This window comes from Eleutherodactylus coqui, chromosome 6, assembly GCF_035609145.1.
Source record: "Eleutherodactylus coqui strain aEleCoq1 chromosome 6, aEleCoq1.hap1, whole genome shotgun sequence".
Lineage (NCBI taxonomy): Eukaryota > Metazoa > Chordata > Amphibia > Anura > Eleutherodactylidae > Eleutherodactylus > Eleutherodactylus coqui.
Window position 1 is genome coordinate 116,672,131 of NC_089842.1, and position 27,388 is coordinate 116,699,518.

Consider the following 27,388-nt stretch of genomic DNA (forward strand, 5'->3'; position numbering starts at 1 on the left):
GCTGCCACACCGCGCGACACCGACTGCTGGCGACATGCTGCTGCTAACACATCTTGATTGCAAGACAGAGGAGGAGGAGGAGGAGGAGGGTGCTTTAGTGGAGGAAGCATACACCTCCGCAGATACCACCACCGAGCTGGGGCCCGCAATTCTGGGGGTGGGTAGGACGTGAGCAGTCCCAGGCTCTGACTCTGTCCCAGCCTCCACTAAATTCACCCAATGTGCCGTCAGGGAGATGTAGTGGCCCTGCCCGCCTGTGCTTGTCCACGTGTCCGTTGTTAAGTGGACCGTGGCAGTAACCGCGTTGGTGAGGGCGCGTACAATGTTGCGGGAGACGTGGTCGTGCAGGGCTGGGACGGCACATCGGGAAAAGTAGTGGCGACTGGGAACTGAGTAGCGCGGGGCCGCCGCCGCCATCATAGCTTTGAAGGACTCCGTTTCCACAACCCTATACGGCAGCATCTCAAGGCTGATAAATTTGGCTATGTGGACGGTTAACGATTGAGCGTGCGGGTGCGTGGTGGTGTACTTGCGCTTGCGCTCCAACACTTGTGCTAGCGACGGCTGGACTGTGCGGTGCGAGACATTGGTGGATGGGGCCGAGGACAGCGGAGATGAGGGTGTGGGTGCAGGCCAGGAGACGGTAGTGCCTGTGTCCTGAGAGGGAGGTTGGATCTCAGTGGCAGGTTGGGGCACAGGGGGAGAGGCAGCGGTGCAAACCGGAGGCGGTGAACGGCCTTCGTCCCACCTTGTGGGGTGCTTGGCCATCATATGTCTGCGCATGCTGGTGGTGGTGAGGCTGTTGGTGGTGGCTCCCCGGCTGATCTTGGCGCGACAAAGGTTGCACACCACTGTTCGTCGGTTGTCAGGCGTCTCTGTGAAAAACTGCCAGACCTTAGAGCACCTCGGCCTCTGCAGGGTGGCATGGCGCGAGGGTGTGCTTTGGGAAACACTTGGTGGATTATTCGGTCTGGCCCTGCCTCTACCCCTGGCCACCGCACTGCCTCTTGCAACCTGCCCTGCTGATGCCCTTGCCTCCCCCTCTGAAGACCTGTCCTGAGTAGGCGTTGCACACCAGGTGGGGTCAGTCACCTCATCGTCCTGCTGCTCTTCCTCCGAATCCTCTGTGCGCTGCTCCCTTGGACTTACTGCCCTTACTACTACCTCACTGCAAGACAACTGTGTCTCATCGTCATCGTCCTCCTCACCCACAGAAAGTTCTTGAGACAGTTGGCGGAAGTCCCCAGCCTCATACCCCGGACCCCGGGAACTTTCGAATGGTTGGGCATCAGTGACGATAAACTCCTCTGGTGGGAGAGGAACCACTCCTGCCCAATCTAAGCAGGGGCCCGAGAACAGTTCCTGGGAGTGTTCCCGCTCCTGAGCAGGTGTCATTGTAGTGGAGTGAGGAGGCTGGGAGGAAGGAGGAGCAGCAGACAGAGGATTCGGATTTGCAGCACTGGACGGCGCAGAACTGTGTGTGGATGATAGCTTGCTCGAAGCACTTTCTGCCATCCAGGACAGGACCTGCTCACACTGCTCATTTTCTAATAAAGGTCTCCCGCGTGGACCCATTAATTGGGCGATGAATGTGGGGACGCCAGAAACGTGCCTCCCTCCTAATCGCGCAGCAGTCGGCTGCGACACACCTGGATCAGGAGCTCGGCCTGTGCCCACACCCTCACTTGGCCCTCCGCGTCCTCGGCCACGTCCACGTCCACGTCCTCTAGGCTTACCCCTACCCCTCAGCATGCTGTATTACCAGTGATTTGATTTCCCAGGCAGGAAATAAATTGGCGCAAGCCTGCAGGCCAAATATAATGTTTTCGCTTTTTTGCAAAGGGAAGACCCCACTGCGTGTATTCAATGAAAAACAAGAAGTTTAATATCTGTGGTGTGGCCATCAAAAAGTGTCACACAAGTATAGTGTAGCAGAGTTATTAACTCTAGCAGAGCAGGTATTTGGCAGTCAGGAAAGACAATGGCGCTAGGCTGCAGTAAAGCGTAGCTGGTTGCGTCTGATTTTTGTACGTAGTACACGCAGCACACACGTACACGCAGACCTTAGGACTGACACAGGCAGGCCAAATATAATTTCTTTTCCTTTTTAGCTTAGGGAAGCACCCACTGCGTATATTCAATGAACAAGAAGTTTAATATCTGTGGTGTGGCCCTCAAAAAGTGTCACACAACTATAGTGTAGCAGAGTTATTAACTCTAGCAGAGCAGGTATTTGCCAGTCAGGAAAGACAATGGCGCTAGGCTGCAGTAAAGCGTAGCTGGTTGCGTCTGATTTCTGTACGTAGTACACGCAGCACACACGTACACGCAGACCTTAGGACTGACACAGGCAGGCCAAATATAATTTCTTTTCCTTTTTAGCTTAGGGAAGCACCCACTGCGTATATTCAATGAACAAGAAGTTTAATATCTGTGGTGTGGCCCTCAAAAAGTGTCACACAACTATAGTGTAGCAGAGTTATTAACTCTAGCAGAGCAGGTATTTGGCAGTCAGGAAAGACAATGGCGCTAGGCTGCAGTAAAGCGTAGCTGGTTGCGTCTGATTTTGGTACGTAGTATACGCAGCACACACGTACACGCAGACCTTAGGACTGACACAGGCAGGCCAAATATAATTTCTTTTCCTTTTTAGCTTAGGGAAGCACCCACTGCGTGTATTCAATGAACAAGAAGTTTAATATCTGTGGTGTGGCCCTCAAAAAGTGTCACACAACTATAGTGTAGCAGAGTTATTAACTCTAGCAGAGCAGGTATTTGCCAGTCAGGAAAGACAATGGCGCTAGGCTGCAGTAAAGCGTAGCTGGTTGCGTCTGATTTTTGTACGTAGTACACGCAGCACACACGTACACGCAGACCTTAGGACTGACACAGGCCGGCCAAATATAATTTCTTTTCCTTTTTAGCTTAGGGAAGCACCCACTGCGTATATTCAATGAACAAGAAGTTTAATATCTGTGGTGTGGCCCTCAAAAAGTGTCACACAACTATAGTGTAGCAGAGTTATTAACTCTAGCAGAGCAGGTATTTGCCAGTCAGGAAAGACAATGGCGCTAGGCTGCAGTAAAGCGTAGCTGGTTGCGTCTGATTTTTGTACGTAGTACACGCAGCACACACGTACACGCAGACCTTAGGACTGACACAGGCAGGCCAAATATAATTTCTTTTCCTTTTTAGCTTAGGGAAGACCCCACTGCGTATATTCAATGAACAAGAAGTTTAATATCTGTGGTGTGGCCCTCAAAAAGTGTCACACAACTATAGTGTAGCAGAGTTATTAACTCTAGCAGAGCAGGTATTTGCCAGTCAGGAAAGACAATGGCGCTAGGCTGCAGTAAAGCGTAGCTGGTTGCGTCTGATTTTTGTACGTAGTACACGCAGCACACACGTACACGCAGACCTTCGGACTGACACAGGCAGGCCAAATATAATTTCTTTTCCTTTTTAGCTTAGGGAAGCACCCACTGCGTATATTCAATGAACAAGAAGTTTAATATCTGTGGTGTGGCCCTCAAAAAGTGTCACACAACTATAGTGTAGCAGAGTTATTAACTCTAGCAGAGCAGGTATTTGCCAGTCAGGAAAGACAATGGCGCTAGGCTGCAGTAAAGCGTAGCTGGTTGCGTCTGATTTTTGTACGTTGTACACGCAGCACACACGTACACGCAGACCTTAGGACTGACACAGGCTGGCCAAATATTTATTTTCCTTTTTAGCAAAGGGAAGACCCCACTGCGTGTATTCAATGAATAATGTATGTCTTCTGGCCCTGCCTACACAATTCTATCCCTGTAGTATTAATGCCGGGTGCAATGCTCTGCACAGCCGGTTTTGAGAAGAAAAAAAAATATGCAACACTGCTAACAGCAGCCTGGACAGTACTGCACACGGATAGAAGTGGCCCTAGAAAGGACCGTTGGGGTTCTTGAAGCCTACACTAACTCCTAACACTCTCCCTGCCTAACCCCCACTTCTGTCCCTATTGCTGGGCGCAATGCTCTGCAGATCCAATTTTGGACAAAAAAAAAAAATTACTGTGCTAACACAGTACTGCACACTAGTAGATGTGGCCCTGGGAAGGGCCGTTGGGGTTCTTGAAGCCTACACTGACTCCTAACGCTCTCCCTACAGCAGAACCAGCAGCAGCACTTTTCCTCAGCTAAGTCACAACGCATCTGTGGTGAGCCGCGGGAGGGGCCGATTTTTATACTCGGGTGACATCTGATCGCCCCAGCCACTCACAGCAGGGGGGTGGTATAGGGCTTGAACGTCACAGGGGGAAGTTGTAATGCCTTCCCTGTCTTTCAATTGGCCAGAAAAGCGCACAAACGTCTCAGAGAAGAAACTGAAAGTAACCGGAACACCGCGTGGTACTCGTTACGAGTAACGAGCATCCCGAACACCCTAATATTCGCACGAATATCAAGCTCAGACGAGTACGTTCGCTCATCTCTACTGTTCATCCAGGGGTTTTTTTTGATTGCCAGATTGCAGTCAGGAAGGGATTGTTTCCCTAAAATAAGGAAGACTGGTTTTTACATTATTACGTATTTTGCCTTCCCCTGGATCAACACTGCAGGATAATAGGCTGAACTGGATGGACACAAGTCTATTTTCAGCTTACTGACTATGACACTATGGATTTAATCAAACATTATGTTATCATATAGTTCACAGGAATTCCTTCAGACAGTAAGCTCTCAACTGGTAGTCAGACTAGAGATCATATGACACAGTTGCCCATAATGAAACTGTTCAAAATCAATGGATGTAACTAAAAGAGCTAAAACAAACTAAACAGCTGAAATATTGCTGATGAGTTAGCATTATACATCCCAAAACAATTCCTCAATTGCTTCTTTAACCCCTTAAAACTTCAAGACATACAGTTACATCCTACATGTTTGGGGTATGTATGGAGGAGAATTGAACCTGCTTGGACCAGTAAGCAGTTACTCGAGAAGAGCGATGCTTGCTCAAGTAACTGCTTTATCCGAGCGTGCTTGCTCATCTCTATTGATAACCTATCCTGAGAAATGGTCATCAATAGTCAAAGTCCCATAAAATCCCTTTAAGCTCAATATGTAAAACAATTAGACCACTCAAGATTTCTAGGAGGCAAGTATCTGCAACTGAGTTAGTAATCTGCTGCAATGTTCCAGTAAAAATAATCTTTATTTGTATAGTGCCAACTTATTCTGCAGCACGTAGGACATGTAGATGGACCAGATGTCAAGCTTCAATGTCCTTTGGAGAACAGTAGAAATCTCAGTACCTTGATTTTGTATCTTGTTGGATATCATTTAGCTAGTATTGGTCTTTACATGAAGCATTTAAACTATTTTTTTATAATTATTAACTTTTAATTCTTTTCCAGAGATGGGTGGAAGGAAAAGGAAGAGCAAGCAAGAAAAGCAGTTAAAGGCGTCTTTAAGTATGATCTACTTGACTGCAATTCTAAAAAATCTGTGGCCATCCCTGAAGTGGATTGTGTCCTTACAGTTTACCAATTCAATATCATCTGTCAAACTAAGGAAGATTTCAAGCACAACATGAAAATCCTCACATTATGGCTGAAAGCTGGTGGATATCTAGTCTTTATTTATGCACTCAATATGACCTTTTATCGAGTGGGCGACCACAAGTTTTCTAGCCTGACAGTAGATAAAAAGTTTATAAGAAAGGTGATGACTGACACTGGCTTTGAGATTGTGAAAGAGGAGGTCATACCAACTGTCAAAGAACATGATCTAACTGATTGTAAAGACGTGTACATAGTAGCCAGGAAAAGAAAATAATGCCTAAAGCTGGTGCCTATTGATAAGGAGTTGAAATATTTAGCGTAAAGTGACTAACAACGCATTTCAATATAATCATTGATAGCTTTGATAGATGAAAAAATAAAATTTGCAGGCTGGATCCCAAAATTTGATACCCAGCAACCCTCATGTTGCTAATCAAAAGCAATAGACATATAGATTTCCTGATTGTATGTAATTATAGATAGTCACTATATCCTTTGTGCTTATAACGTAATCTTTGTGGAATCTACCCCCAACCTGTATTCCCTCCAAGCTGTGTGGCTGCACAACCACACAACTTGAGGAAATTCGGTTCATTTGCAAACTCCCTGAGCTCTCCCCTTAGAGGTTTTGTACAGGAATACCACAAAGTGGCTGCTGTCTGTGCAGCCTGTCGACAGGAGAATGCATGTGCACACAGCAGGGGAAGGGGAGGGACCAAGGGGGGCCATGATGGGGTGGAATCAAATGTTACATTGTTCTGAACAATGCTGTGTCAGGCTCTGATCCACACATGTGGCCTTGTCTCCTTCCCTCTCCTGTCTTCACATCTCATGCATTCTTCCATCTTAGGACAGGTTGCTACAACCTGGCAGCCCTTTTGATACATTTCCAGACAACCCCTTTAATGATGGGGTAGAAAGCTCCTGAATTGCTCTGCCTGATCTTAGATAGAAAAGTAAAGCCGCACAGTCCCCTATATTATTTTCCTGCACTCATCTCTATGATTGGTGCAAAAAGGAAATAAAAAATTGAATCATCAGTATTCAGTCTCCTGCTAAGGCCAGGACAATGCTGGAGCATGGAGAAGTGAATAAGCCACTGGACTCTGGTACAATAACCCTACCACTGCCACCCCACAAGCAATGTAAAAATTAATCATTTTATTGCCTTAGACTACCAGTGACCCTTGTATTAACCTTGCCACTACTTGCACCCTCAGGTCAATACCCTTGTCCACCAGGTATGCTGATGTTAACCTCTTTCACTGCTCTAGACCACCAGGCATCCTTCCATTAAACCTTCCACTTCCCTAGACCATCAGTAATGTTGACATTAAGCCCCTTTACTGCCTTAGACCAGTAAAACTTTCAAACGTGAGGTGTTTTTTTTCAACCAGGCAATGTTTCAATCTCCAAGACATCTTTATTAGAGATGAGCGAGCACCAAAATGCTCGGGTGCTCGTTACTCGAGTCGAACTTTCAGTGATGCTCGAGAGTTCGTTTCGAGTAACAAACCCCATTGAAGTCAATGGGCGACTCGAGCATTTTTGTATATCGCCGATGCTCGCTAAGGTTTTCATTTGTGAAAACCTGGGAAATTCAAGAAAGTGATGGGAACGACACAGAAACGGATAGGGCAGGCGAGGGGCTACATGTTGGGCTGCATCTCAAGTTCCCAGGTCCCACTATTAAGCCACAGTAGTGGCAAGAGTGAGACCCCCCCCCCCCCCCCACACACACACACACACACACACTGTCAGCATAAAGATCGTTCTCCTCTGCCACAGCTGTAATAGCTGTGGCAGAGAAAAACGATGTTAGCCCATTGAATTCAATGGAGCCGGCAATACAGCTGGCTCCATTGAAAGCAATGGGCTGCCGGCGATCGCGGGATGAATTGTCGGGAAGGGCTTAAATATATAAGCCCTTCCCTGCAATTCATCCAGAAATGTGTAAAAATAAAAAATATATATATACTCACCTGGTCCCGGCAGACGGAGTTCAGCGCAGCCAGCGGCAGTCCTCCTGAACTGCTCTGAACAGCTGTGAGTAGTATTCAGCAGCCGGGGATTTAAAATCCCCACCTGCTGAATGAGCTGCCTCTAATTGGTCACAGCCTGACCAATCAGAGGCAGATTCCACTCACACACCCATTCATGAATTTATGAATGGGTGAGTGACTGCTGCCTCTCATCTGATTGGTCCCGCTGAGCCAATCAGAGGCAGCAGTCACACACCCATTCATAAATTCATAAGAAGGTGTAGCCAGATAGCGCCTCAAGGTTGTCATTCAGTGGAAAACGACACTATTCTAATCCTCCAATGCAAGGGGGAGAGCTGCAGAAATAATTGGGGTCTCTCATAAGAGAGTGGTCCCAAAGGAATAAAATGCAAAAAAGCTATCAGCAAACAAAATATTTTCTGCGCTCAAAAAATAGTGTGCATCCACAAATAGTATTCTGTCAAAGAAAAATACATAGGAGTTACACTTACTGGGGAGGAGGGGGGTATGATGACCATGAGCCCCCTCCTTGAAGTGATATCTCCTTTTGTCTCCAAATAGATGTCTCCACACGTATAAGAGATGAAATAATAACACCTTTTATTTTCAGACTTCACTAAAACAACGGGCAACGCGTTTCAGTGCCCACAGGCACCTTTCTCAAGCTTGAGAAAGGTGCCTGAAGAATTGAAGAGGCTGACTCCCACTACGCCGCCCATGTTGGAGTTGGTATTCCACTATAGCTCTACGCTGCTCATAGAGCCTGGCCAACATGTGGAGCGTAGAGTTCCACAGTGTGGGCACGTCGCACAGCAGTCGGTGCACTGGCAGATTAAACCGATGTTGCAGGGTGCGCAGGGTGGCAGCATCCGTGTGGGACTTGCGGAAATGTGCGCAGAGCCGGCGTACCTTTCCGAGCAGGTCTGACCAGCGTGGGTAGCTTTTCAGAAAGCGCTGAACCACCAAATTAAAGACGTGGGCCAGGCATGGCACGTGCGTGAGGCTGCCGAGCTGCAGAGCCGCCACCAGGTTACGGCCGTTGTCACACACGACCATGCCCGGTTGGAGGCTCAGCGGCGCAAGCCAGCGGTCGGTCTGCTCTGTCAGACCCTGCAGCAGTTCGTGGGCTGTGTGCCTCTTCTCTCCTAAGCTGAGTAGTTTCAGCATGGCCTGCTGATGCTTGCCCACCGCTGTGCTTCCACGCCACGCGACACCGACTGCTGGCGACGTGCTGCTGCTGACACATCTTGATTGCGAGACAGAGGTTGTGTAGGAGGAGGAGGGTGGTTTAGTGGAGGAAGCATACACCGCCGCAGATACCACCACCGAGCTGGGGCCCGCAATTCTGGGGGTGGGTAGGACGTGAGCGGTTCCAGGCTCTGACTCTGTCCCAGCCTCCACTAAATTCACCCAATGTGCCATCAGGGAGATATAGTGGCCCTGCCCGCCTGTGCTTGTCCACGTGTCCGTTGTTAAGTGGACCTTGGCAGTAACCACGTTGGTGAGGGCGCGTACAATGTTGCGGGAGACGTGGTCGTGCAGGGCTGGGACGGCACATCGGGAAAAGTAGTGGCGACTGGGAACTGAGTAGCCTCCGTTTCCACAACCTCATACAGCAGCATCTCCAGGCTGATAAAGTTGGCTATGTGCACGTTTAACGCTTGAGCGTGCGGGTGCGTGGCAGCGTACTTGCGCTTGCACTCCAACACTTGCGCTAGCGACGGCTGGACGGTGCGCTGAGAGACTTTGGTGGATGGGGCCGAGCACAGCGGAGGTGAGGGTGTGGGTGCAGGCCAGGAGACGGTAGTGCCTGTGTCCTGAGAGGGGGGTTGGATCTCAGTGGCAGGTTGGGGCACAGGGGGAGAGGCAGCGGTGCAAACCGGAGGCGGTGAACGGCCTTTGTCCCACCTTGTGGGGTGCTTGGCCATCATATGTCTGCGCATGCTGGTGGTGGTGAGGCTGTTGGTGGTGGCTCCCCGGCTGATCTTGGCGCGACAAAGGTTGCACACCACTGTTCGTCGGTCGTCAGGCGTCTCTGTGAAAAACTGCCAGACCTTAGAGCACCTCGGCCTCTGCAGGGTGGCATGGCGCGAGGGGGCGCTTTGGGAAACAGTTGGTGGATTATTCGGTCTGGCCCTGTCTCTACCCCTGGCCACCGCACTGCCTCTTCCAACCTGCCCTGCTGCTGCACTTGCCTCCCCCTCTGAAGACCTGTCCTCAGTAGGCGTAGCAAACCAGGTGGGGTCAGTCACCTCATCATTCTGCTGCTCTTCCACCGAATCCTCTGTGCACTCCTCCCTCGGACTACTGCAATTACTACTACCTGAGTGATAGACAACTGTGTCTCATCGTCATCGTCCTCCTCACCCACTGAAAGCTCTTGAGACAGTTGCCGGAAGTCCCCAGCCTCTTCCCCTGGACCCCGGGAACTTTCCAAAGGTTGGGCATCGGTCGCGACAAACTCCTCCAGTGGGAGAGGATTCGGAACCATTGCTGCCCATTCTGGGCAGGGGCCCGAGAACAGTTCCTGGGAGTCTGCCTGCTTCTCAGAATGTGTCATTGTAATGGAGTGAGGAGGCTGGGAGGAAGGAGGAGCAGCAGCCAGAGGATTCAGAGTTGCAGCAGTGGACGGCGCAGAATTCTGGGTGGTCGATAGATTGCTGGAAGCACTTTCTGCCATCCACGACAGGACCTGCTCACACTGCTCATTTTCTAATAAAGGTCTACTGCGTGGACCCATTAATTGTGAGATGAATGTGGGGACGTCAGAAACGTGCCTCTCTCCTAATCCCGCAGCAGTCGGCTGCGATACACCTGGATCAGGAGCTCGGCCTGTGCCCACACCCTGACTTGGGCCTCCACGTCCTCACCCGCGTCCACGTCCTCTAGGCCTACCCCTACCCCTCAGCATGCTGTATTACCAGTAGTGCAGAAACAGAACGCTGTAATTAAATGTGCCGCTTATTGGCCTGTGGTTGGAGGCTGACTTCCCTTACGGAACGCACAGCAGAGCCAGGAAACAATTTTGCGCACGCCTGTAGTGAGACGTAGGTGCGTATGACTGAGCTAGTGGAATTCACAGCGCAGAAGCAGTCAAGTGGCCAAAGGCCAGTAGTAGGCCTTAAGTATTTTGCTTCTATTTTTTTAAAATGCTGAGCTGATACAGCAGACCGATACTGTAGGCAGCGTATAATATTATGCATACTCTTTCCCTCTGGCGGGATGACAGCGCTGATGTAACAGAGACAGCAGATCCAGGAAACAATTTTGCGCAAGCCTGCTGTAACGCTTAGCTGCGTATTAATTAGGACTACTACCCCCAGCAGATAGATACTGTAGGCAGCGTATAATATTATGTATACTCTTTCTCTCTGGCGGGATGACGGCGATCATGTAACAGAGACAGCAGATCCAGGAAACAATTTTGCGCAAGCCTGCTGTAACGCTTAGCTGCGTATTAATTAGGACTACTACCCCCTGCAGATAGATACTGTAGGCAGCGTATAATATTATGTATACTCTTTCCCTCTGGCCGGATGATGGTGATCATGTAACAGAGACAGCAGATCCAGGAAACAGTTTTGCGCAAGCCTGCTGTAACGCTTAGCTGCGTATTATTTAGGACGACTACCCCCAGCAGATAGATACTGTAGGCAGCGTATAATATTATGTATACTCTTTCCCTCTGGCGGGATGACGGCGATCATGTAACAGAGATAGCAGATCCAGGAAACAATTTTGCGCAAGCCTGCTGTAACGCTTAGCTGCGTATTAATTAGGACTACTACCCCCAGCAGATAAATACTGTAGGCAGCGTATAATATTATGTATACTCTTTCCCTCTGGCGGGATGACGGTGATCATGTAACAGAGACAGCAGATCCAGGAAACAATTTTGCGCAAGCCTGCTGTAACGCTTAGCTGCGTATTAATTAGGACTACTACCCCCAGCAGATAGATACTGTAGGCAGCGTATAATATTATGTATATTGTTTCCCTCTGGCGGGATGACGGCGATCATGTAACAGAGATAGCAGATCCAGGAAACAATTTTGCGCAAGCCTGCTGTAACGCTTAGCTGCTTATTAATTAGGACTACTACCCCCAGCAGATAGATACTGTAGGCAGCGTATAATATTATGTATACTCTTTCCCTCTGGCGGGATGACGGCAATCATGTAACAGAGACAGCAGATCCAGGAAACAATTTTGCGCAAGCCTGCTGTAACGCTTAGCTGTGTATTAATTAGGACTACTACCCCCAGCAGATAGATACTGTAGGCAGCGTATAATATTATGTATATTGTTTCCCTCTGGCGGGATGACGGCGATCATGTAACAGAGACAGCAGATCCAGGAAACAATTTTGCGCAAGCCTGCTGTAACGCTTAGCTGCGTATTAATTAGGACTACTACCCCCAGCAGAAACGCAGTAAACTGAAGACGGTCACAAGCTGCCCAAATATAGTATTTTCCCCCAATTTTTTGGAAAAAGCCCACTGCCTATCTAGCCTGAATATCTCTTTCCCTGCCTCACCAGTACTGGCCCTATTCTCTGTACAATGACTGCAGACTGCGGACGCAATGCTCTGCACAGCCGATATACAAAAAAAAAAATTGTGCAACACTGCTAAAAGCAGCCTCAACAGTACTGCACACGGTCAGATGTGGCCCTAAGAAGGACCGTTGGGGTTCTTGAAGCCTAAAATAACTCCTAACACTCTCCCTATAGCAGCTCCTGCATCAGCAGCACTTTCCCTGATATCTGTCAGAATGCATCTGTGGCGAGCCGCGGGAGGGGCTGATTTATATACTCGGGTGACAGCTGATCTCGCCAGCCACTCACTGCAGGGGGGTGGTATAGGGCTTGAACGTCGCAGGGGGAAGTTGTAATGCCTTCCCTGTCTTTCTATTGGCCAGAAAAGCGTGCTAACATCTCAGAGATGAAAGTGAAAGTAACTCGAACATCGCGTGGTACTCGTCTCTATTAATGAGCATCTCGAACACGCTAATACTCGAACGAGTATCAAGCTCGGACGAGTACATTCGCTCATCTCTAATGCCTACTAGAGATGAGCGAACGTGCTCGGCCACGCCCCTTTTTCGCCCGAATACCGCGATTTTTCGAGTACTTCCGTACTCGGGCGAAAAAATTCGGGGGTCGCCGTAGCGGCGCGGGGGGTTGCAGCGGGGAGAGGGAGAGAGAGAGGGCTCCCCCCTGTTCCCCGCTGCTAACCCCCACGCCGCCACGCCTCTCCCCGCCCCCCGGCGCACACGAGTACTTTTCACCCGAGTAGTGAAGTACTCGAAAATCGCGGTATTCGGGCGAAAAAGGGGCGTGGCCGAGCACGTTCGCTCATCTCTAATGCCTACCCATGTCGGTGTATTATCGTTTCTTACCCAGTTTCTAGTTTGATTTAGATTTATGGCTTTAAGATACTTTTCTAGTTTGGGGATGTCTACACCTCCTTTTCTGTGGTGTAGGGCTAAGATTGATAAGGCGATTGGTGGCTTGTTTCCCTTCCAAACACATATAGTTAGTTGTTTTTGTAGTTTATTAAGGGTATTTTTTGATATAGGGATTGGTAGAACTCTGAAGAGGTTGAGTATTTTTGGGAGAATTTTCATTTTGTATGTCATAATCCTACCCAACCAAGTAAAGTTTGTTTGACAAGTGGTTTAATTCTTTTTGGATTGACTCCAGAAGTGGTGTGTAGTTAGTTTCTTCTAGTTTGTCTATATTAGTTGTCATCAATGTACCCAAGTAAGGGATACCCCCTGTTTTCCACTTAAAAGGAAATTCCGATTGAATTATGAGTTTTAAGTCTTTTGGTACATTTATGCCTAGTATTATTGATTTGGTCACATTGAACTTGTAGTATGAAATTTCAGTGAATTGTTCTAGAATTTGATAAGTTGCTCTTAAGGATTCAAGGGGGCGAGATAATGTGAGAATGATGTCATCGGCGAATAGCCCAATTTTATGCTGGCGAAAATTTTGGGGGATTCCTCTTATTTCCAGAGAGGATCTGATTAGTTCGGCTAGCGGCTCAACCATAAGAATATATAGGATTGGAGACAGAGGGCAGCCCTGGCGTGTACCGTTTGTTATTAAAAATAACACTGGCGTAACCCCAGTGAACACGGTCAAAAGTCTTTTCTGCATCTAAGGCTAGCATAATTGTTGGAGTTCTAGAATTTTTTGAAGAATGAATGAGATTAAGAAGTTTCCTCGTGCCGTCCGAGGCCTGCCGCCCCTTGACAAATCCAACCTGGTCGGAATGCACAACATCAGGAAGAACATTAATCATTCTGTTTGCTATTATTTTTGCATATATTTTAATATCTGAGTTGAGCAAAGGTATCGGTCTGAAGGTTGCTGGTTCGTCTGGTTCTTTATTTGGTTTGGGCAGTACTATCACAGTGGCTTGGAGCATTTCTTCAGCAAAGGAGCCTTTTATCATAGCTGAGTTAAAGGGGTTGTCCCGCGAAAGCAAGTGGGGTTATACACTTCTGTATGGCCATATTAATGCACTTTGTAATATACATCGTGCATTAAATATGAGCCATACAGAAGTTATTCACTTACCCACTCGGTTGCTGGCATCCCCGTCTCCATGGAGCCATCTAATTTTGGTGTCTTCTTGATTCTTTAGACGCGCTTGCGCAGTCTGGTCTTCTGCTGTGTGCTCGCGCCGGAGAGCTGATCTGCGCGTCGTCATCGTAGCTCTGCCCCGTCACGTGGTGCCGATCAGCCAATTAGGTGGCTGTAATCGGCAGTGGAACGCAAGGAAGGAGAAGACAATCCATGGTGCACCATGGGAGAAGACCCGCGGTGCACCATGGGAGAAAACCGCGGTGCACCATGGGAAAGGACCAGCGGCCATCTTTAAAAGAAGAAAAGAAGATGCTGCGTGAACGGGGATGCAGGTAAGTGATTTTTTTTAAAAAAATAACGGAATTGATTTTAATGGGGCAGAATGTGGGGGTAAGTTTAAAAATAAATTTGGATTTCGCCGCGGGACAACCCCTTTAAGGGATCTTTCCAAATAAGGGGACAGCGACCCAGAGAACATTCTATAATATTCTGAAGAGAACCCGACTGGTCCCGGGGCTTTGTTGCATTTCATAGTGGCTATCGTCGCCGCCACTTCAACTGTTGTTATCGGGCGTTCCAATATGTTTGCTTGGTTTGTGTCGATTGTTGGTAATTTTATTTTATTTAGGAAATTTTTTATGTCTGCTGATGTTGGATGTGTGAGTTGGGGGTCAGCTTTTAAATTATATAGGTTGCTGTAGTAGGAGCGAAATATCTCCAGTATTTGTTTAGGGTGGGATAATTTATATTCTTTGATTTTTGAGTTCCAAACATATGGGATGTTTGCTTTAACTGCTTTCTTTTTTGTTAAGTTGGCCATCCATTTAGAGGGTTTATTTATAGATGCATAAACATTGGCCCGATGGGATGGTATTTCTCTGTCAAAATCTCCCTGTAGTACTTTGCGCAATTCCAGTCTTGTTTTAAATAAGTCATCATGTAATTTTTGGGTTGCTGAGGTGTGTATCTGGCTTTCTAGGAGTTGGATTTTTGCTATCAACAGTTCAGTGTTTTTTTGTTTCTCTTTCTTATATCTGGCTCCCATCTTTATGAGGATGCCTCTTATGTAGGCTTTATGAGCCGTCCAGAGAGTCTCGGGGCTAACATCAGATGTGTCATTTAAGGTAAAGTAGTCATCAAGTGCATTTTGTATATCTTTATGGATTTTGGGTATTTTCATTAAGTAGGTGTTATTCCTTCATGTTTTGTTTGTGTGTCGATTGCTCTCAAGTGCAAGGGTGGTCACTATCGGGGTGTGGTCTGACCAAGTTATTGTGCCTATTTTGGCTTTTATAACTGAGGTGATGAGGGATTTGTCTACCAGACAGAGGTCGATTCGGGAGAAAGACCTGTGTCTTGCCAAAAAAAAGGAATACTCCCTTGCGGATGCGTTGAGGCATCTAAAGGTACCAAAGACTACAGCCTCCTTTATCCAGTTGCCCAGGGATTTTCCTCTCCTACTCTCTCATTTTGTGGTGTTAGTATGTCTGTCTGGTACCAAGTTAAAGTCTCCATTTATAATTATCGAGCCCTTTGCCACTTGTTTTATTTTTTTGGATATTCTATTTAGAAAGTTGATTTGTTTTGAATTAGGAACGTATACGTTAACTATTGTAACTTGTGTATTGTTTAAGGTGCCTACCAGAACTATGAACTATCTGTTATGAAATGGACTGATTCTCTAAATGCTATTAAGACTCCTGCATGTTTTTTTGTGCACATGCGTGTATTATCTGAGGGAATTTTTTGTGGAACATTCTTTGGCTGTCCGTGTTTAGTAGATGTGTTTCTTGTATACATACGATGTCTATGCCAAGACAGATGGCCTCTCTCCATACAGAGTTTCTTTTTAAGGGGGTGTTCAGACCGTTGACATTCAAAGACATCACCACATCTTCGTGGTGGTGCGTCGTTTATCGGAGGGATAGGAGACCAGATGGATGCGAATGACACTGCCAGGGAATAGAAACTGTATAAACATACATAAACAACATGTAAAATTACATTCAACAGGTGTAACGGACCATGAATATTGGCTTTACTGTTAAGGCAGTAATTTTCCTCTGGCCACAAGGCCGCCATGAAATTCACAGACCAAAGAACAGTAATTGTATCCCCGCATGTAGGTATGCGTTGTGTGGGGAATGAAGTGGGATGTGGACAATCCTTAAAGGGGTTGTCTATACAGGCTTGTGCATGCATAATTTGTTGGGGGGTAAAGTCACTACGGTGAGAGGGCTCACTTGCATCTCGTTCTGACGGGAAGAAAAGTGAGAGTTCACTAGATTTTTAAGGATTTTTAGTGAAACAAATCTCTTTTTTATCTTATTTTCCAGGCATGCCAGAAGTAGGGTTTTTGGGCGGGATGGAGGCTCATTTTGGGAACGTAATATCCCAAGCTTTCAGAGTCTCCATAGCAAATGTGGGGTTGTGGAGTACATGGGTTGTGTTTGCTCTGGTAATGATAATTTTTGTGGGAAGCCCCATCTATACGGGATATTCGCTTCTCTCAAGGCTGATGTTACTTCTGCAAAGCCTCTCCTTGCCTCCATGGTGGCTTGTGATAAGTCTATGAAAATGCGTATGTCAGCATAGGGGCTTGGGAGTGTTTTTAGTTTTCTCACAGTGTTCATAAGGGCTTCCTTGGTGCTGTAGTGATGTATACGAACAATAATATCCCTTGGGGTGTTCTCTTTAAGAAATTTCGGTAGCGGGAGCCTGTGTGCTCTATCAACTTTTAGTTCTTGTTTTGGAATGCTAGGCAGAATCTTTCAGAGGAACTGTGTTACAAATCCCATAATTTCGGCATTTGAGATTTTTTCAGAGACGCCTCGTATGTTGACATTGTTGCGTCTATTTCTGTCTTCTAAGTCTATTAATTTTTGCTGTAGTTTAGCCACATTTCCTTCTAAGTCATAATGGGCGTCTATTAGCGAGTTGTGGGACTTGACCAGCTCCCCCATCTTGGACTCCGTCTTGTCCATGGGGTTTTTTACTTTCAGGACTGACGTGTCGACATGTGAGGTTAGGTTCTTCAAATCTTTTTGAATAGTTTCGTGTAGCACCATAACTATTTCTTTTATATATAGTTCTGATGCTGGTTTATTAGAGGCCGAGAGGCTGGCTAGACTGACATCTTTTCCATTTATTTGGGCATATTGCAATGAGTCTGAGCCGACCGAGGCAGCATCCTCTGACATTCTCTGCCTCTGTTTCTCCGGGCTGCCTGTGGGGGAGGGGACGCTTAATGATGGTGTGTCCGGCGCCATCTTGTGTCCTCTGCCATGTTTTGTGTTGTCCCCCGCTCCCTGAGAGCTCATCGCTTGTCCCTCTCTCACAGTCTCCACGTTCTCCTCAGTTGCGTCTCTCCCCTCCGCGGGTGACAGCGGCTCACCTGCTTCCGTGGCGTCCGAGGTCTCCTGCAGTTCCCCCATCGGTGTGCCGTCTGCTGGTGTGTCCTCCGGTGCCATGTTAGAGACGAGGTCGCGCACCGGGAAGAAGTCCTCCAGTCTTAATGGCTTTGTTTTGGCTGTCCTTCTCCTCGACATTGCCGGGTGCCAAGTATGTTCACTCGTCCTATGGAAGGGTTTTCTCCCGTCTGTTATAGCTTTATTTAATCGCTGTGAGCCTGCTTCGAACGGAGCTTAAGCACTAGCGTCCGTCCTGGTGCCTCTCTAAGCCACCCCTGGAAACCGCATATCATTTGAACTGCAAACCGCATATCATTTAACAGTACGCATCTCCTATGCGTTTACTGGGATGACTACTAACTTTGCACACCTGGGTTATCTTCCAAATTAGTGTGCTCTAAAGTCCTTTCTTTATTATTATTGTTTCTGGGAAATTGGTACACAGGAGTGCATCGTTCGCCATATGTAGGGGTGACTATAAGTTCATGTGACCCCCAGTTTCTCCAGTTATCTCCAGTTTCTCACCTTCATCCACACAATTTTTGTTGGGGTGTGGCGATACGTTGTGTGTGTGTGTCTTGAGCCCTATATAAAAATAATTTTTAATATTCTATTTAATAAAAGTTAAATTTTTAGTCACATCTATTCTGCGAAAGGAACATGTCCAATCTAGCTGCAAGTTCGCAGCTAGCAGCCCCATTGTTTTTGCAGTTAGCCAGCTCCATTGAAAGCAAGGGGAGAAATCTGTGATCATCGGCTGTGGCAGTGACAGCTGCAGCAGGGGATTCCTTCATCTCCACAGTGATGAAGGGCTGTTTCCCATGAAAACGCCTCACATCCATGGAGCTTTGGCCCGATATTGCCCTCGCCAGTGTGACATAGCCCTAAGTGGCCTGCTTCCTGCTTGTCATTGATACTGTGGATTTCCTCCTATAAGCGCTTAAACAGACGGGTGCATGCAATAATACGCTCACCGCTATACTCTCATTGGGCTACCATTGCTAGTGGGGTGCCACAGGCTTCAGTATTGTTCAATATATTTATCAATGACCTGGTAGAGGGGCTGCACAGTAAAATATCAATATTTTCAGATGATACAAAATTATACAATATAATCAATGGTGGAGGACAATGTGCGGCTACAAATGGACCTAGATAAGCTGGGCTCTTGGGCAGAAAAATGGCAAATGACGTTTAATGTTGATAAATGTAAGGTTATGCACATGGGCAGGAAAAACAGATGTCACCAATATACACTAAATGAGGTACTGCTAGGGAAAAGTGAGATGGAAAAAGACCTGGGGTGCTAGTGGATTGTAGATTAAACTGGAGTAACCAATGCCAGTCAGCTGCTGCAAAAGCTTATAGAGTCTTGGCGTGCATTAAAAGAGGTACAGGGGCGAGGGACAAGAACATTATTCTACCGCTATATAAGGCACTTGTTAGGCCTTGGAATACTGTGTACAGTTCTGGTCACCAGTGCTGGAGGGGGTTCAAAGAAGGGCAACTAAACTAATACATGGAATTAAGGGACTGTTATACCCAGAGTGGTTATCAAAATTAGAATTATTTACTCTAGAAAAAAGAAGGTTAAGGGGCGACCAAATAACTATGTATAAATACATGAGGGGACAATACAAGGATCTCTCCCATGATCTGTTTATACCCAGGACTGTGACTGTAACAAGAGGGCATCCGCTACATCTAGAAGAAAGCAGGTTTCATCGCCAACACAGAAAAGGGTTCTTTCTTGTAAGAGCAGTGAGACTGTGGAACTCTCTACCTGAGGACGTGGTGATGGCAAAATCCATAGAGGAGTTTAAAAGGGGATTTGATGTCTTTCTAGAGCGGAAGGATATTACAGGATATAAATCTTAGGTTAATTGTTAATCCGGGTATACAGACAGGTAGGAACTATTAGGGGTTGATCCAGGAATTAGTCTGATTGCCATTAGGGAGTCGGGAGGGAATTTTACCCCAAATGGGCTAATTGACTCCTGCCTCTTGGTGTTTTTTGCCTTTCTCTGGATCAACACTATAGGCTGAACTAGGTGGACATTGTCTTCATTCGGCCTTACATATTATGTTATGCTACTATGGTATGGAGTGTATTAGTACTGCCACTGCCAGTGAGGTCAAGAAATACCCCCCAAAAAAGGGTTGGGTTTCCAGCAAGCATAAAAGGAGGAGGAATACCTGGTTTTATTGCCCCATGTACCCATCCTAACTAGGCCTCCGTAATTACCCTGGTTTCAGACATGATGCACAGTTTTATATTTATTACTTTTTATTTAGGGAATGCCAAAAGGAGGGGGGTATTATTTCTAGAGAGTCAATTTTTTTTCTGCACAGGTGAGCAATGGGGGATGCAAATTATTCAGTTGTGCCCAAAAATCCAATGGCTATTCTGTCGATTATAGGCCTAGCTATGTGTCCTATAAGTAAATTAGGGCTACAGTGAGTATGTTTCGGAACACAGGACAAACAAAGGTATCCATTTGCGGGTGAAAGTCTTCATTAATATGTGTGCTGTACAAAAAAAATGTTTTTAAAATGACACAATTGCCAAAAAAATGAAAATCATAATTTTTTTCTTTCTGCTTTGCTTACATTAATTCAAAAACTGTGGGGTTAAAATATGCAGTACACCCCGAGAGGAATTTGTTAAGGGGTCTAGTCTTCAAAATGGGGTCATTTTGGGGGGTTCTTCATTGTTTTGGGTGCTCAGGGGCTCTACAAGTGTGCAATGTGGCCTAAAACACCTTCAAGCTAATTTTTTTTTAAATTGGTTCATTTGTGGGGATATCTATCATTCTGATACCTATGACCTTTTGCAATCTTGGCTTGGTGTGGGAAAACAAAATTTCCTCAAAATGTTAATAATTAATGTTAAATTTGTATGTTTCCTAAATGGTAAAAAAACAAAAGATTTTTAATGTGCTTCCAGAATAAATTATACAGATGGAAATATATATATATCTTATAAAAAATGTGTACAGTGTGTTTGCACATATTTGACATTTTGCAGATGTAAATGTGAAAAATTTACATTTTTTCAAAATTGTTCCCAATTTTGGTTCTTTCAATCAATATACACAAATTCTATCAATCTGTTTTAACCACCTAAATATAGTACAATATGTGACAAAAAAAACACGTCAGAATTACTTGGATATGCAAAACCTTTACAGAGTTATTTTATGTTAAAGTGACATATGTCAGATTTCCAAAATTTGGCCAGGTCATTAAGACGCAAACACTCTTGGTCACTAAGGGGTTAAATTCAACTGTTATAATAATCTTATTTATAATCATAAAGATGGGATAACCAACCAAGTAATGTGTTAGAAGCGTTCCCCTCGACCTGAATTGGGGTTCCATGAATTTAGACTCTACTTAGGTCTGTGAGCGGTACCAGCACTTCACTCCTACCAATGTAATTCTTTGAACTACTCTGTTTCTCTGAATATAAGACATACACCGAAAATAAGCCCTAGCATGATTTTTCAAGATTTTTGAGGACACAAAATGATTTTTTCAGGATTTTTGAGGATGCTTGAAGTATAGGACCTTCTCCAAAATTGGGCCCTAGTTACATTCAATAAATAAAAAAGACAATATAAATAGTGTCCAGGCAGCTATACATATAAAAAAATAAAGTTTTTTGGAGCAAAAATTAATATAAGCCACTGTTTTATTTTCAGGGAAGCAAGGTTTTAAATGTTTTATTTCACTGAGCACACACTCTGAAATCACACGGTGTCTAGAGTGTCTGTGAAGTGTAAATACAGCCACAAGCACCAACATAAAGTATTTGCACAGCATGTCTCCGATCACACATCAGTCAGAAACCACCTGATATACCATGAGTGACTGGAGTCATAAGATCCAATACATTCCCCTAAATTGTTTAGAAGAATTTGCTGAATTTCTTCACAGAACACAAACCAGTGACAACGTTCTACAGCTTCCTTAAATATTATATTGCTGAAGAGTTGAATATCAAAGAACTTGGGGAGCATCACTTTTCCCATGGACATGTCAGCATCATAGAAGAATCCATGTGAGAGCCCATGAAACAACTACATTAAATGTTTTCTTCATATCTATATAACCAAAATGTGTGTGAGCACTGGGACATAGTCATAAGGAGAGAAGATTGGTTTCACAGGGTCTAGTAAAATGCAGTGCTTTCAGCAGGGGGTACCTAGAGAGGGTGTAGAAGTTGTATTCTCACCTTGTGAACTCCAAGATCTTTATGTGACAGTTGAGGGAAAGCTTGGTACTTATCTTGGATGGAAGCCCATAATCATTTTCACAAAAACCCACTGTTAAACTATAATTACACAAAAAATACTATAATTCATCAATAATATCCTGTCATTCAAGTGTGTATCCCCAGATTACTCATATAAGCAGGAGCAATATATCAGAATGTCAACATATCCAGTGGGTGTCATGTCTATTATGGAAAAGTCAAGAGGGCACTTTTTAATCCCTTGAATGAAGCACATGACAAGTGGGGAAACGCATCAGGATATGGAGAGAGTGACTGATGACGTTTTTTGCAAGGTGCAACAGTGGACAGTAAGATAGCTTAGGCTCCATAAAACTTGACAATTGAGAGAAGTATATTTTTCCCGGTTTTGCCTATTTATCAATACATAAGGCCTACCAAGCAAGAGTGTGCTGCAAAAAAACAAACAAACTATTTGAATACACTAACGGCCTATTTACACAGGACAAATGTCGGGCAAACGATGCACGACACTCTTCCTTGTGTTTCCTCGCTCCCGTGTTGTTGAACGGGAGCTAGCAGAGCTGGCTCGTTCACAGAGCGGCCAGGAGAGGGGCGAGGGAATGCAGGAGATTTCTCTCGTCTCGCTCCCCTGCTCCTCTCTATTAACTTAATACAGCGGCCGTTTAGTACTGAATGGCCGCTATTTACACTAAACAATGAGCGATGAGCTCATCGTTCAGTGGCCGCTGTATTAAGTCAATGGAGATGGGCGGATGAGCAAGAGGAGGGAAATCTCCTGCACAGCCTTGTCCTCCTGCAGGCTGCCCTGTGAGCGGGCCAGCAATACTAGCTCCTGTGTGACAGCACAGGAACAAAGACATGTGGGGACAAGAGTCGGGCATCGTTTGACCAACATTCGTCCCTTGTAAATGGACCCTTAGGCCTCATGTCCATGAGCACGCATTGCTTCCAAGTATGGACTCCCGCAGCAGTTTTAATCTGTGCCCACAGCCATAAGCCCTAAAAAGACATTTTCTTACCTGTCCAGCTGCCATGCGGATCCTCTCCGATGCGGCTAGAGATCTTCTTTCTTCTGCGCGGCAGATGCATCCAGGACCACTGGCGGTGTGCTGCGCGCATTCGCCATACTTTGTTTTGTTTTTTTAATCTTCTACTTTCTTGCTGATCCGGATCATTAAGGGAATGCCAAAAAGGGCGGGTGGGGGGGCGACTATTTTTAGAGAGTCATTTTTTTTTTCTGCTCAAGTGAGCAAATGGGCTTGCAATTTTCTAAGGTGGTGTCCTGAAATCCAATGGGTGGTGTTCCCTCCATTATAGACCTAGCCATGTGTCCTATAAGTAGGTTAAGGCTACAATAGGTATTTTCCAGAACACAGGACAAACAGCAGGTGAAAATCTTCATTCATATGTGTGATGTACAAAAAAAATGCTTCTAAAATGACACAATTGCCAAAAAAATGAAAAGCATAATTTTTTTCCTTCTGTTTTGCTTAGATTCATTCAAAAACTGTGGGGTTAAAATACGCAGTACACCCCGAGATGACTTCATTAAGGGGTCTAGTTTTAAAAATGGGGTCATTTCGGGGGGTTCTCCATTGTTTTGGGTGCTCAAGGGCTCTACAAGTGTGCAATATGGCCTAAGGCTAAATTTTATATTCTGAAAGCCACCGGTTACTCCTTTCAGTTTGGGCCCGTTGTGCATATAGACAGAAGATTAGGGCCACAATGGGTATGTTTCTAAACACAGGATTAAAAGGAGTATCCATTTTGATCCTCATTTTAATTTGCGCTATAGAAAAATAAAAACTCTCTTTAAAATAACATATTTGCAAAAATAGGAAATTTAATTTTTTCTCCTAAATTACATTAAAGGGGTTGTCCCGCGGCAGCAAGTGGGTCTATACACTTCTGTATGGCCATATTAATGCACTTTGTAATATACATTGTGCATTAATTATGAGCCATACAGAAGTTATAAAAAGTTTTTTACTTACCTGCTCCGTTGCTGGCGTCCTCGTCTCCATGGTGCCGACTAATTTTCGCCCTCCGATGGCCAAATTAGCCGCGCTTGCGCAGTCCGGGTCTTCTGCTTTCTTCTATGGAGCCTTTCGTGCAGGATGCCGGCTCCGTGTAGCTCCGCCCCGTCACGTGCCGATTCCAGCCAATCAGGAGGCTGGAATCGGCAATGGACCGCACAGAAGAGCTGCGGTCCACGGAAGAAGAGGATTCCGGCGGCCATCTTCACAGGTAAGTATAGAAGTCACCGGAGCGCGGGGATTAAGGTAAGCGCTCCGGTAAGCTTTCTGTACGTCCCTGCATCGGGGTTGTCTCGCGCCGAACGGGGGGGGGGGGGGGGGTTGAAAAAAAAAAAAACGTTTCGGCGCGGGACAACCCCTTTAACTGCTGAAAAAAAAACCGTGGGGTCAAAATACTCATGACACCTCTCAATGAATACATTAAGATGCAGATTTTTTTTTAAATTGGGTCATTTGTGGGGATATCTATCATTCTGATACCTATGACCTTTTGCAATCTTGGCTTGGTGTGGTAAAACAAAATGTTCCTCAAAATGTTCATTGTTTTGGGTGCTCAGGGGCTCTACAAATGTGCAATGTGGCCTAAAACACCTTCTAGCAAAATTTTTGTTCTGAAAGCCACCGGTTGCTCCTTTTGATTTGGGCCCATTGTGCATATAGACAGAAGATTAGGCCCACAATAGGTATGTTTCTGAACACAGTTTAAAAAGGAGTATCCATTTTGGGGTGCAAATCCTCATTTTCATTTGCGCTATAGAAAAATAAAAAAATGTCTTTAAAATAATATATTTGCAAAACTATGAAATTTTATTTTCTCTCCTCTAAATTACATTAACTCCTGGAAAAAAACGGTGGGGTCAAAATACTCATGACACCTCTCAGTGAATACATTAAGATGCGTATTTTTTAAAAATTGGGTAATTTTTGGGGATATCTATCATTCTGATACCTATGACCTTTTGCAAACTTGGCTTGGTGTAGGAAAACAAAATTTCCTCAAAATGTTAATAATTAATGTTAAATTTGTACGTTTCCTAAATGGTTAAAAAAACTAAGGTTTTTTACAATGTGCTCCCAGAATAAAGTATACAGATGGAAATATATATATATATATATATATATATATATATATATATTATCAAAAATTTGTACACTGTTTGCACATATTTGACATATTGCAGTTGCAAATGTGAAAAAAATTACATCTTTTTAAAATTGTTCCCAATTTTGGTTCTTTCAATAAATATACACAAATTCTATCAATCTGTTTTAACCATCTAAATGAAGTACAATATGTGACAAAAAAAACAATGTCAGAATTACTTGTATATGCAAAACCTTTACGGAGTTACTCTATGTTAAAATGACAAATGTCAGATTTCCAAAATTTCGCTGGGCCATTAAGGTGCAAACAGGCTTGGTTACTAAGGGGTTAAATTCAACTGTCATAATAATCTTATTTATAATCATAAAGAAGGGATAACCAACCAAGTAATAAGTTAGTAGCGTTCCCCTCGACCTGAATGGGGGTTCCTTGAATTTCGGCTCTATCTAGGTCTGTGAGAGGTACCAGCACTTCATTCCTATCAATGTAATTCTTCAAACTATTGAATGTTTTATTTCACTGAGCACACACTCGGAAGTCACACGGTGTCTAGAGCGCCTGTGAATTGTAAATACAGCCACAAGCACCAACATAAAGTATTTGCACAGCATGTCTCCGATCACGTCAGTCAGAAACCACCTGATATACCGTGAATGACTGGAGTCATAAGTTCCAATACATTCCCCTAAATGGTTTAAAAGAAAGAATTTGCAGAATTTCCAGTGACAACGTCCTACAGCTTCCTTAAGTATTATCTTGCTACGGAGTTGAATATCAAAGAACTTGGGGACACTCACTTTTCCAATGGAGATGTCAGCATCATAGAATAATCCATGTTTTAGCCCATGAAACAATTACATGAAATGTTTTCTTCAAATCTATATAATCAAAATGTGTGTGAGCCTCGCTCCCATGCTGTGAACGGGAGCTAGCAGAGCTGGCTCACAGAGTGAGCAGTGCAGGAAATTTCTCATGTCTCGCTCCCCTGCTCCTCTCTATTCACTTAATACAGTGGCCGTTCAGTACTTAACGGCCGCTATTTACACTGAACAATGAGCGATGAGCTCATCGTTCAGTGGCTGCTGTATTAAGTCAATGGAGATGGGCGGAGGAGCGAGAGAAGAGAAATCTGTTGCATTTCCCCGCCCTCCTGCTGACCGCCCTGCGAGTGAGCTAGCAATACTAGCTCCCGTGTGACAGCACAGGAGCAAAGACATGTGGGGACAAGTGTCGGGCATTGTTTGCCCAGCATTTATCCTTGTAAATGGACCCTTAGGCCTCATGTCCATGGGCACACACAGTTTCCAAGGGAGGAATCCTGCAGTGGTTTTCACACGTCTGCAGCCATGAGGCCTAAAAAGACATTTTCTTACCTGTCCAGCTGCCGTGTGTATTCTCTCTGTCGCAGCCAGAGATCTTCTTTCTTCTGCATGCCAGATGCATCTAGGACTGCCCGCGGCACGCCGCGCATGCACTATGTTGTTTTTTTTTTCTTTTTTAAAATCTTCTGTTAGCTGGGTCTGTGCTGCGGATCGGACGGCTTCCATTGACTTCTGCCGAAAATTGACCATGCTGCGTTGTTTTTCCCGTGCGTGTGGTCCGCACGCCAGGGGAAAACATGACATCTACAGATATTTAATTACCTACAGATGGCCAATGAATGTCTATGGGCAAATTCATCTGCAGATCGCATGCACAGGTGATACCTGCGGATTTGCTAAATGAATCATGCCCATGGACATGAGGCCTAAAAAGGAAAAATTAGAATTCCCTTAACAATTCAACATTTCAGGATGTGAAGAATTGCTCTGGTCTACTATATGTGATAGTAGCAGGGTGAGTAAAATCTCTCTGCTCTTCTCATCCAATGTTATGGTGCGATGCGAGGTTCACCCATTGAAAACAATAGGAGGAACTCCGCTATCCTCCACTGTCAGCCGCGGGAGAGAATCGCTACTTCACCGAAGAGATCCAAGGCTGTTTTGACATGAAAAAGCCTCACATCCATGGGTAATTCCCATGTTGGTGAGTGCAAAATCAGGACGTGATTCAAAGCCAGATATCGCAGTCACCGTACGAAGTTAGCGTAACTTCACAAGAGCGAGCGTGATATAGCGCCATGAATGCAGCCCCTATATCGCTCTCCCCATCCATGTGAAGTCTTAGAGTATGCAAGGCGTTTTCATGTCAAAACAGCCTCGCATCACTTTAGGGATAAAGGAGTTTTGCAGAGTTTCCCCCCTTGCTTTCAATGAAAAACCTCGCATAGAATCACATGCAACCAGCATGTGGTACAATGCTGCCACAGGTCCCAATGAAAAAAATGGCCACTGCGATGCAAGAGCACACAGCAAGATACAACATGCTGCAATTTGTTTCCCGAATCATCGCGGTGCCATGCAGTAAAACATCGGTCTTGTGTATGACTGCATT